The 10,762-nt window shown below is 35.9% G+C and overlaps 1 long non-coding RNA gene across 1 annotated transcript; it reads right to left on the bottom strand.

The window, feature by feature from the left end:
- Positions 1-471: 471 nt before the first annotated feature.
- Positions 472-1,863, bottom strand: LOC137821778 (uncharacterized). The gene is made up of 3 exons (XR_011082878.1): positions 1,477-1,863; positions 1,070-1,112; positions 472-694 (listed from the first exon to the last, which is right to left on the bottom strand). It is a non-coding gene; the product is annotated as an uncharacterized lncRNA (long non-coding RNA).
- Positions 1,864-10,762: the final 8,899 nt, after the last annotated feature.

Here is a 10,762-nt window from a genome sequence, read left to right as displayed (position 1 = left end):
CCTTGGGATTGTTTATCACTTTTCTGCTTGTTTCGAACTATATTTCTCAATTAGATCATTGTCTCCAGAAAACCATCCTTCTAGCCTTCCTCCAGACCTTACAAATCTGGTTTTGACTCTCTTTGAGGTGGGAGTAACCAAAATATATAGAAACTCATTTAGTGACCAAATATTTAAATACCAAAAATTAGTTACTATATTGGTCTCTAAATAATATAATTTATTATAAAATATTATTTTATTTACCTACTTATTTTTTTTTATTTTATATTTATTTATAAATTTAAGTTCACTAATTTTAAAATAAATTTATAGAGTTCGTTAACTCAAAATAATTATGTTGGGAATCTAGATATGGTTAGAAATGAACAATTTTTTCAAATTTTACAAAAAAAAACTTTTTTTTATAAATTATGAATGTGAACTAAGATTGTGGTAAAAACTATAAGAGAATCACATAAACCCAAATTGAAATTATTTTATTATCATTGTTGTTTGAAATAATTGCATAATATATACATTAATAATCCACAAATAACATCACATACTTTTTGCAGTGCTCTCATAGTACCATAATAAAACATGAAAATAAAAATTATAATCTTTTTCAAATTTTTTCCCACTTTCTCTTGTTGTTTCTTCACTCTCTCCTTGCAATTTTTTTGAGTTCCATGTTCATTCTCAACCTCTTTTCCTGTGAATAAGAGATTTTGTAACAAAGATAAGTTTCCCACTAAGCAATAAAGCAAACCAATGACGAAACTGAATACTAAAACATGAAGAATTTTAAATAAAGCAAAACAAAGATGCTAACCAAATGAACAAAACCTTGATATAGTTGACACCTAGCTCCTTTCTTATATAACCACGATCCAAATTACTTATTACATATTGATTATAATTTTTTATGATTCTCATTATAATATCAAAAGTAGAAATTCCGCCAGTCCGCTTTGTTTCCTTAAATTTTGCAACATACTTAACCTAGATAAGAAATTAAAAGGCATAAGTTCATAAATTGCAGCAAAAAAGTTTGAGATAGTTACAAGTAGTCTTAATTTGAACTTACATGTTCGTAGACATCCTTTTCACCTCCACTTGCATCAGCATAACTATGACAGTAGAATAAGGAAGTGATAACATATATGAGAAGAACTTGAAGAAAATAGTACCAGTCAGAATATACTCAAGTGTTGCAATGCAAGCATAACAGAATCACATGGATAGAACAGAAGCATCACAACACAAGACAATCAAGTGAAAATAATATTAATATCAACAAGAAGTTAACAACAGTATATAATTCATGCTTATAACTTAAAATCCCTAAACTTTTCACATCACAACTGCAAGAACCAAGAATGTCTGCACATCCATTCAGTTTAAAGTTATTCTATTCTGGTGTTGATAATTTTTAATCAAGAAGTCACAAATTTTAAACCTATATCAAAATAGCATGGGGCTGGTTAACCTTACGGAAGACTATCATGTGCCACATAATCAATTTGATGTTTGTCAAGGAACTCATTGGTGATTACCCATGGCACATCTGGAATAACTTCATCAACGCACCTTGAGGAAGTACAATTCAAATGTTTCACACACTCTAATATACAGAGAAAGCAACTAATAGGATTCAAAATGTAGGGGTCCAATATTAATGTAATCAGGAATTCAAAAGCAATTTAAGTAAGATGAACAAATGGATTGAATTTTATTTTTACTTTTTTAAGATTTCAAGCACCAGTTAGATTTTAGGAGACAATTGAAAAAAAAAAAACCACGGAGGTTATAGAGAATTCAGGTAAGGGGATGAATCATTTTAATATTAACTTACAGAAATATAAATACAAACAATCTTAAAGTCCAACAAGGAATTCTCTATAAAGTGTAAGAGACACACTTGTTTAAATAATTAACTTATTAGACAAAGACAAACATATACACATTATTTTAATATTTCATTCAATAGTTTTCCTTTAACTTATTTCAGTGTCTGTTGTAGAATGATTTAAAAGAAGACAAATTCAGTAGACTCCTCTTATTACTTTACCATCCACTGTAAAATGACAATTGCCTATACAAGACCAAGAAAAGGGTAACATTAGATACCATAAAATGTGAAGTGAAGTGTAACATTTTACTACTATTATTACATTCTACAGGGTATCTATGAGTTCTTACCTGTTCTGTTATGTAGAGTGAAGTGTGTACTTTGTGTCCTCAATTTTCATGCATTATTACATAGTTGCATATCTGCATAAGAATCTATACATTGTCTCCTAAGTTTCTTTGAAAGAATATTTTCTGTTTTATTCAATCTGTCTTTCATCTATAGCAATGATACATATATATAACCATAGCATTAGAACCGTACAGATTCTTTTTCTAACATAACATCTGTAATTAAGACTAATTATAGACCCATTAATAGTGATTATATTCCTATAATTAAGTCTAATTATAGACTCATTAATAGTGATTATATTCCTATAATTAAGTCTAATTAAGTCTAATAATGATTTTGTCCGGTAATATCCCCTCAAGTTGGAGCATGTAAGTCTTGAATGCCCAACTTGACCAAGATGGCTCCAAACTTTTTAGCACCGAGAGCTTTGGTGAAAAGGTCAGCTAGTTGTGTATGTGTGGGCACATAGGATGGAAGAAGGCGCTTGTGAATGATTTCATCTCGAACAAGGTGGCAGTCAACTTCAATGTGTTTGGTGTGTTCGTGGAAGACCGGGTTTTTAGCAATGTGAAGTGCTGCTTGACTATCACAATAAAGACGAATTGGGTCAGGATGAGGAACATGTAGAGAAGCGAGAATGTCTTTAATCCACTTTAATTCTCGGGTGGTTTTAGCCATTGATCGATATTCAGCCTCAGCAGAGGAGGCAGAAACCGTTTGTTGTTTCTGGGTTTTCCAAGAGATTGGGGAAGTGCCGAGTTGAATAAACCATCCGGTGAGAGATTTCCGTGTCAGTGGACAACTTGCCCAATCCGAATCACACCACCCAAAGAGTTGTAAGTTGTTCTCTCGAGGTAGGAGTATTCCTTGTCCAGGATGCCCCTTTAAATATCGAACAACACGAAGAGCAGCTTGCCAATGCTCGGAGCGTGGATTTTGCATAAATTGAGATAAAGCTTGGACACTGTAGGCAAGGTCAGGTCGAGTGAAACACAGATAAATTAACCTCCCAACAAGTCTACGATAAGTAGCCGGGTCAGAAAGAAAAGAACCAGTAGCGGAGCTCAATTTGTGATTTTCTTCACATGGTGTAGTGGCGGGCTTCGCACCCAACAATCCGACTTCAGTAATGATATCTAAGGCATATTTCCTCTGACAAAGGAAGATTCCGTTGGGGGAGCGAGCAACTTCAACCCCGAGGAAGTACTTGAGGCGGCCTAAATCTTTCATATGAAAGCATTGATTTAAGTAGCCTTTAAAACATTGGATGGCAGTACCATTATTCCCTGCAATCACAAGATCATCAACGTAGACTAGCACAACCAACTGTATGTCATTATTATTGAGAGTAAACAGGGAATGATCCTTCGGGGATTGTTGGAAGCCGTAACGAGTGAGAGAAGAAGATAGTTTAGCAAACCAACACTTGGGGGCCTGTCGGAGGCCATATAGAGACTTTTGAAGCTTGCACACTGCCCCTGGTTGAGATTCTTGGAAGCTAGGAGGGAGTTTCATATAAACCTCATCATCATGATCACCATGGAGAAACGCATTGTGAACGTCCATCTGATGAAGCTCCCAATCTTTTGCGGCTGCTACTGCTAGAGTTGTGCGAATGGTTACCGTCTTTACGACAGGAGAAAACGTCTCGTTGTAATCCAAACCCTCCACTTGATGATTGCCAAGAATTACCAATTGAGCCTTGAATCTTTCAATTGTTCCATCCGAGTTGTATTTGATTTTGTAGATCCATTTACACCCAAGTGCCTTCTTTCCAGGAGGGAGAGCGGTGAGTTTCCAGGTGTCATTGAGTTCGAGAGCATGAATCTCCTGTGCCATAGCATCACGCCACCGGGGTTCTCGGACCGCTTGAGAAAAGAATAGGGGTTCCTGCTCGGTGTGTAAAGAGGCAAGAAAACTTTGATGATGTTTAGAAAAGGAATCACAATTCACAAAATCATGTATAGGATACGAAACACCTGAGGATTCTGTTGAAGGAGGTGACGGAACAGAGGGGCTTGACGGTATCGTGGTGGCTGCGACAAAATCGCGTAACCGTACGGAAGGCAGCTTCGCGCGATGCCCTCGCCCAAGGGGAACCGCGGCCGTCAGCGGTGGTGAAGAAACCGACGGCGCCGTCTCCGTCGGACGCGGCGGTGGATCCACGGGTAGCGTCGAGGCTTCTATACACGGATCGGAGTCGTTGATAGTGTGGTCGAAGTCATCTGTGAGGGTAGCATCCTCCTTGGCTGGGATGGGAGATGCAATGGGTTGGTTGACGATGCATTCATCTAGGTTTGAGGAGGCAACTTCATGAAGAAAATGTGGGTCCGTTCCAGTTTCTAAAGAGTTGGCAATAATTAGGTTTTGCAATGGTGGTGCAGTGTCCATCTTTTTGGCTTCAAAATATGGAAATTTATTTTCGAAAAAATGTACATCACGAGAGACAAAGAAAGTTTCTGTTTCCAAATCAAATAATTTCCATCCTTTTTGGTCATATGGATACCCGACAAACACACATTTTTGGCTACGACTATCAAATTTATCCCGCTGTCTATTTTGATTATGAACATAACATAATGAACCAAATACTCGTAAGTGCGCGTAACTGGGTACACATCCATGGATCACTTCATAAGGGGTTTTTCCTTTTAGAATGGAGGATGGTGTGAGATTGATTAAGTAGCCTGCAGTCAAAACGCATTCCCCCCAAAATTTAATGGGAAGATTGCCTTGAAACCGTAATGACCGAGCAACATTCAGAATATGCCGATGCTTGCGTTCGACGCGTCCATTTTGTTGCGGGGTCCCGACACAGGAAGTTTGGTGAATGATACCTTGTTGAATGAAATATTGTTTTAGACACATGAATTTGGTTCCATTGTCAAAGCGAACCATTTTAACACATTTGTTGTATTGCCTCTCAACGAGTGTGAATTTTTTTTTCAAAGTCACTGATACCTCTGTTTTTTCTTTTAACAAATAGATCAAAACTGCCCGTGAACAATCATCCACAATTGTAAAAAAATATGAAGCACCACAGGATGAAGGAGTTTTATAAGGACCCCATAAGTCACAATGAATTAAATCAAAAATATTCAAAGCTTGATGCGCACTTAAGAAAAACTTATCTCTCGTTTGTTTCGATTTTTCACAAACTTCACAAACTTTATTCAACTCATCACGAGTACATTTCCCACTTATATCAGGAAGCATTTGCACAATCTTAAATGACGGATGTCCTAATCTTTGGTGCCAAAGTGCTAGTTGATTTTCCATCTTGACATGACATGCTTGAGTCTTCCGTACCCCACGATACCAATAAAGCCCATCTTTCCGTTCACCTGCTCCAATCAGCGTCCTCGAAGTGCGGTCCTGTATAATACACAATTTATCAGTGAATGTTACAACACAATTTTCTTCATCCGTCAATTGAGGTACTGAAAGTAAATTGCATTTTAATTTGAGAACATAAAGGACATTTTTCAATTCAAGTCCTTTTTCAAGAGTCACTGTTCCCTGTTCGCAAGCTAGAACACGTTCACCATCGGGTAACCCTACGGGGCACCCTTGTATAGTTTCCTTTTCACTCAAATTTTCCAGTGACCCGGTCATATGGTTTGATGCCCCACTGTCAATAATCCACAAATCCCAAATGCTCTTACCAGTCATTTTCTCTGATTCATTTGATTTTTGTTTGCTGATCATATCAACCAGTACCTTCCATTGTTCATTGGTCAGACCTGCCATCTCAAGTTTCTTGTCGTCATTGTTGGCTTGACTGTTGCTTCCACTAGCGTGTGCCACATTTGCACGTGTCGTGTTACCTTTGTTTCGCATCCCTTGGTGTCCCCTGCCGTTCCATTTGCCTTCACTTTTTGGTCTGTCACCCCACCATTCGGGATATCCGATCAATTGGAAGCATCCATTCATGTCGTGACCATTTTTACCGCAATGACTGCACGTCATTAATTTTTCTACCATATCTCCACGCCCTTTTTCTTTGTAGTTGGCCTGCATCGCGAGACCCACGACCAACCCCCTTTCTTCCGTTGATTTGGCCATCATTCTCACTCTTTCTTCTTGTACCAACATAGCATATACGCGGTTCAGAGACGGCAATGGGTCTGAGGCCAGAATGTTTGATCTTACTGTCCCGTAGCTTGCGTCATCCAACCCCATAAGGAGTTGATGAACCTTCTCCTCCTCCCTTCGTTTTTCCAACTGAGCACCAATCCCACACTTGCATCCACCACACGTACAAGATGGAATTTTGTCACTGTTAGCAAGCTCATCCCAAAGGACCTTCAATTTTCCAAAGTAAGTTGCCACCAGCATTCCCTCCTGCTTGCATCTTGACAAGTCCGACCTTAGTTGTTGAATTCTAGGTCCATTCACGACCGAGAATGTTTCTTTAATGTCTTCCCACAAGTTATGTGCAGTCTCAGCATATGCTACTGTGGATCGTAAGCTTGGTTCAATGGTGTTTAGAATCCAAGAGACAATCATGGACTGCACGGTCCACCAATCTTCAAGGTCGGGTGCCTCATCCTCTGGTTGGATATGTGTTCCATCAATGAAGCCCCATTTTCTCCGGGCACGAAGCGAGATCTTTACTGCTCTTGCCCATTCGTCGTAATTTTCTTCGCGCAATTGGACTTGCGTGATTATGTTTCCGGGATTGTCACTCGCGTTGAGATCATATGGCGAGTAGGTCTTCTTAGCACCTCCTCCTTCGTGCTCTGCTTTGTTGGCATTATTCTTTTCTGGTGCATCTGCCATGGTTGTGCACCGTTGCCTTTGCTTTGTGTTTGTCGGGTATCAGAGTTTTGTGCTCTGATACCATGAAAGAATATTTTCTGTTTTATTCAATCTGTCTTTCATCTATAGCAATGATACATATATATAACCATAGCATTAGAACCGTACAGATTCTTTTTCTAACATAACATCTGTAATTAAGACTAATTATAGACCCATTAATAGTGATGATATTCCTATAATTAAGTCTAATTATAGACTCATTAATAGTGATTATATTCCTGTAATTAAGTCTAATTAAGTCTAATAATGATTTTGTCCGGTAATCTTCACTCACAAATGAGCCATAAAAACTTTTTAAAAGAGGCCAAACAACACTCAACCAACAATTATGTTGAACAATAGATAAGTAAAAAGACAAGACAAAACAATTTAATGAATACAAATGGAGCATACAAATCAAGATTAGAAATCACAACTTTATTCAAAACACTTGGAAAAGGTTCAAAGTTCAATAGATTCCTAGAGATTGTAAATGAACATAATCTAGGGTTTTAAGATGGGAAAGATACACGGTGAGTTGTGCGGAATTTCGATGAACAAGCACAAAAATAAAGGCAAATGTGAGAATGGAGCACAAATCGAAACTTACGATGATAAGTTTGAAGAACTCGGCCTCCTTCGGAACAGAGAAGCGTCATTGACCGTCGCGGAGTGCGTTGCCCGCGGAGTGCGTTGATCGTAGAGTGCGTTCCCGTCAAGGAGTGCGTTGCCGTCGTCGCAGAGTTCCCGTTACAGTGGTTGTCATTTTCGCCGAGAGTGAAAGACGAGTAGAAAAGTGTCATTGGCCGTCGCAGAGTGCGTTGCCGTCGTCGCAGAGTTCCCGTTGCAATGGTTGCCATTGCCGCCGAAGTGAATGACGAGTAGAAAAGGTTAAAGAAAGGAAGATAAACATATAAATTCAAAATTGCATACTATTTGCTCTGATTTAAAAAAAAATAAATGAGTTTTTAAAAAGAATGCATATTTATTTAAATCAATTCATAAATTTTTTAATTTAAATAAAATTTTAAATTTATTATTAATTTAATTTTATATTTAAATAAAATTAAAAAAATTAAATACTATATTTTTAAATTGATATTAAATATTTTAATATTATACTAAAATTAATAAATTAGTAAATTTATTCATATTAATTTAACATATTTTATAAATTAAAAATTAATAATTAATTTTATAAAATTTAATTATTCTAAAATTAGTATCTAAATTTAAATAACAGTGAATAAAAATTTTAATATCTAATTATATGATGATTAGAAACTAAAAAATTAGTTTCTAATTTTATTATTTTTAGAGACCAAATATTAGTGTCTAAAATATAGATTAAAAGTGACTAAAAAAATGGTTTCCAATTACATCTTAATAAGAGACTAAAAAAATGGTCTCTAAAAAAAACTTATTTTTATTTTTGTTATTAGCTACCAAAAATATAGTATCTGATTATATTATATTTTTTACTAATAATAGATACCTTTTTAGCAACCAATAATTTTTAGTTTATAAAATAGTATCTAAATTACTTACTATAGAAACTATTATTTTCAGGTTTCTAAATTAGTTACTATTATATCATTTTATTGTAGTGGTGGTTGATCTTTCCTTGTTGTGTTCTACAAAGTGTATGTGTTTGTATTTGTATTTGTATTTGCTGCAGCTTCTTGCCTTAACCTCTTATGGTTAGCCAATTAAAATCTTCAAAACAGTACCTACTAAGTAGGGATAGACTCACCACAAGGTTAATTCCACTTAACAAGCACCAATTTGAATTTTGTTCTCCAATCAATTTAGAGGTCAAGAAATGAAAGCAAGAAACAATTCAAATTTAAAAATAGGACAACAGCAAATGAATTTCATTTATAGGACACAACTAGAAGGAGTATTGAATAATATTGGACAAGCAATAAAAATAGGCACTCAACAAAAGGTAGCACACAAATTGAACCTAGAGAATGGCACTAGAATTGATTAGAAAAACCAAAACAGTACTACTGGAAATTTTAGGTCCAAAAAGCGTGACTTATAAAATTTATGCTGAGCTGGCTATTTGAAATTTGATTCTGAAAATTGAACCACAAACAATCAAGGTCTTAGCAAACTTTTGGCGCTGGAATCACACCAAAATTATGCACCAAATAATTGTGATAAAATTTTCAAAATTCTTGTCCAATTACCGTTTCTTTTGGCACCAGGATGCACACTTTTTTTGTTTGATTTATCATTTTTTTTCTGTTTTGTCTTTTGACCTGATTATTTTTTTCTTGATTTTCTAATACATCAATCTGTATAGATCCAGATTTTCATAATTTTTCTTCAACGTATTTTAATTTCATAACAAAAAAAACAGCCAACACATAATTGAAAAACAGAGTAATCCTAATTCTGGAATTAAAAAACAAATTGAAGAAACTTCAAAAACGCAATGGCATGGATGTATATGAATTTGTATGGATCTAACACACAAATATGAACTCAAAACTAAAAAGAAAAATGCACCAAAGGATCAAACACAGAATTATAAATCTGGACTCAAATCAAATCAAGAAACTAAAATTATCAAAAAAATAGCACTACATGGAATTGATGACAAATTAAGAGAAACATGACTTAGACAAAACATAATTGGATTCAGAAATTAAAATGACTCAAATGAACACAATATGAACCAATTAAAATTGCAATAAAGACTCAAATAAACCAAAAACAGAACAGCAACACAAACTATATGGAATCCTACACAAAATTGCACAAGGATTGCTCTAGAACAATTGAACAAGATGCACCGATTGGAATTTCCAAACAGCACACCAATTCAAAACGAAATTAAAAAACAACAAGACAATATGGAAGTGATGAACAACAAGGAATCCAGAATCAAACACAAAAATTAAAATGAAAAGAAGAAGGCACACTTAGCTCTTGAAGAACCATAGCTCATGATACCAAATGATGGATTTGTGTCTTCTTCTTTACGGTTTTGAAGGTGATTTGTGGAAGCTACACGGATTGGAGATGGAACAAGGTCCTCCTAAGAGTGGTGGTGACCTTGAAGGTGTATGATAGGTAGGATTTGAGAGTGGTGAGGCCAACTCTACTTGGAAAGGGCGAATTTGTGAAGATTAAAAGCCTAACCTAGGAGGTTTTGGGCAAAGAGTGATATTGGCACAATTTTGGCAGCAATTCACTCATGTATTAATCTTGAATTTACATTACCCAAACTCCTCTATATATAGCAAGAGTGGGCTGAAAATGAAAAGACAATTGAAGGGAAATTAAAATGTTGGCACATGGGAAGGTGGCTCCTAAATTCAGCACATGTGAGGTAGGTTCTAGAATTCTTCCATGTGCTAGGAGTTCTAGAACCTTTCGCTCCACTTAGGCTAATGTGGGCTGGACCTAAGTTTAATTAGGAGTAGGAAACTCTAATTAAACTTAGGTTAGCATTTTAGATACCACTTTGCATGTTTCAACAAAAATACAAAAGAATTAAACTATGCTACTTTTGACAAAAAATGTAAAAACTATTCTACACTAGTGTCTATGACATGTAGAATGCGTCCTCTTAACCCCTCTTTGACCATAACTCTAATGGTTGCCTCAATTTGACATTTTGGTGGCCTTTCAATGGATTGGTGTCGGGGCCTCTTCCATCAGAAAGGTTAAGTCACTTTCTTCTATCCCATCAATATGAAAGAGGGAAGGTTGATAAAACTTTGTTCATTAAAAAGGCTGATTTTGATGTTATCTTAG

This window comes from Phaseolus vulgaris, chromosome 11 (genome assembly GCF_000499845.2).
Source record: "Phaseolus vulgaris cultivar G19833 chromosome 11, P. vulgaris v2.0, whole genome shotgun sequence".
NCBI lineage: Eukaryota > Viridiplantae > Streptophyta > Magnoliopsida > Fabales > Fabaceae > Phaseolus > Phaseolus vulgaris.
This window is presented reverse-complemented; position numbering and strand designations above follow the sequence as displayed.